The sequence below is a fragment of the Temnothorax curvispinosus genome, unplaced genomic scaffold (genome assembly GCF_003070985.1).
Source record: "Temnothorax curvispinosus isolate PA1 unplaced genomic scaffold, ASM307098v1 QBEX01015041.1, whole genome shotgun sequence".
NCBI lineage: Eukaryota > Metazoa > Arthropoda > Insecta > Hymenoptera > Formicidae > Temnothorax > Temnothorax curvispinosus.
Window position 1 is genome coordinate 21,255 of NW_020224821.1, and position 2,288 is coordinate 23,542.

The 2,288-nt window shown below is 32.1% G+C and overlaps 1 pseudogene; it reads left to right on the forward strand.

The window, feature by feature from the left end:
- LOC112465273 overlaps positions 1-1,702 on the forward strand; it is an 8,836-nt pseudogene extending 7,134 nt beyond the window's left edge.
- Positions 1,703-2,288: the final 586 nt, after the last annotated feature.

Here is a 2,288-nt window from a genome sequence, read left to right on the forward strand (position 1 = left end):
ATATATATATATATATATATATATATATATATATATGTGTGTGTGTGTATGTGTGTGTGATTTCTGCCTAGTGCTCTGAATGTCATCTAGTCATACATATCAAGAATTTTCGATGGGCTTCTTCAGAAGATAGGATACGAAGAAAATCCTAATGCATGATGACGATATCACAAAGATGCTAAGGCTAAATGCCACGAAATGTGCATGTACCGTCGGTCACGCGGAATGCAAGAGAAAATCCGCCGTTAAATTGAGCGAACATTCACGAATCCTGATACCCACAAGTAATTTCTTACAATCTTCTTATGATCCTGATTATCTCGTAATTTGTATTTTTGTACGTGTATTTTATGCTTTGATAGAAGGAACGTGAAAAAGAGCAGGAAAAGGAAAGAGCACTAGCGGCGAAGCAGACAGAAAAAACAAACAGAAGAGACAGATTCAAGCTTTGTCTTTTAATCTGGACGAAGACAAAGATGAAGCTGAGATGTCTTCTGACGAAGACAATGCCGAAAAATCCCCGCAGTCAGAAAATGTGCAATCTGATGGCCATGCGATTAAGAAGATTTAGAAAAATTCAGATGTAAATACATGTTTTTTGCCAGTATAATAGGGAAAGGGACGAGGAGGAAAATAAACTTAGGAAAGAATTGAGACAAGAATGGGCTAGAAAGCAGAACGCGTTGAAGGAAGAAGAATTTGAGATCACATTCAGTTATTGGGATGGATCTGACCATCGTCGGAGTGTTATAATGAAGAAAGGTGAAAGAAAGGTGTCTCAGTGGTTTAGAGAACGTTTAAGTTATTAAAATACTCCAGTGTCACTTTTGGAGTAACATTGGCATGATATATAATGTTCTGCTGCATAAATTAAATTTTCACATACAGGTAATTCTATCTATTAGGTTCTTCAGAGATGTTTAGAAGTTCTGAGGCCCGAATTCAGCGAGCTTAAAACAGTAATGGCAGATCAGTTAATGTATGTCAAGGAGAATCTTATATTACCGCACCATTATACGTTTTACTGCAACTGTAACTGATTTTATTGTAACTAAGGTAAATATACTAAATGATAAAACTTATGAAGCAATATCACAATGTTGGCATGTTATTTTAATGTATGTAATATTGCAATTAGTCACGAGGAAAGAGCGGGCCTCTGTTCACATTTGACGTTCACGATGATATTCGTATTATGCACGATGCTTCGGTCGAAACCGAGGAATCACATGTCGGAAAAGTTTTACTTAGGTATTTATTATTAAAAGAATATTTTGCATAATTCTTTTTTATGTTATTTTTCTATTTTTCTCATTAGATCATGGTACGAGAGGAACAAACATATTTTTCCAGCGAGTAGATGGGAACCTTTTGATCCAACGAAAAGTTACGACAAGTATACAATGTCGGATAAAAATAGGAAGAAAGCTAAAATCTGATCTTAGATTCAACGAATTGTCCAATTTTGTTTAAAGGATTCAGATTCAAGGACTGTAAATATTATAACCAGATAAATAACTTTGTTTCATCGTACAATTGATTCATTATAAAACAGCTGATTATATATATATATATATATATATATATATATATATATATATATATATATCTTTATGGTTCGGCATATGTTGGGACCGACCATAAGCGATGTATACATACGTATACGTTGATATACATCGACATCCTAACTTGTATTCCGGAAGTATTTTTCATATGTATAATCAAAATACAAAGATATATCAAAATTAAACTTCCTTATATGTTTTGTTAATTGTCGATACCACTAAAAAATACATAAATATCTGATTATAAGCAATATACATAACGTGAAATGCAGTATACATGTTCTTGCAATAGCCATTTACATCGTATTTCGTAGTTAGTCATCGTTTGTACACATTATATAAACTATTATATAAAAAAAAGGATGCTTTTTATGCTTAGTAATTTAATAGGACCGCGAGAATTTTAACTATTTCTCTAAGCTATCGATATATAATGTAAAGATTATTGCGAGTTCAGAAAACTCAAAAGTTTCCGTGTGTCACCAATCTTCATCGTAAAGTTCTACAATTTCTGCAAAATGATATAAGAAAAAAATCGTGAATTCTACAATAACTTTTACTTTTAATAAAAATACGTCTTACATTTCTATTCCGATTACACAATATTTTTTTACCTTTAAAAATAGTGTACACTAACTACAGAAATTATACGCAGAATTACTATTAATACTATTGTTTCAAAAATTTTTGCCAGCGGCGTATTACACTGTACAAAAAAAGCAC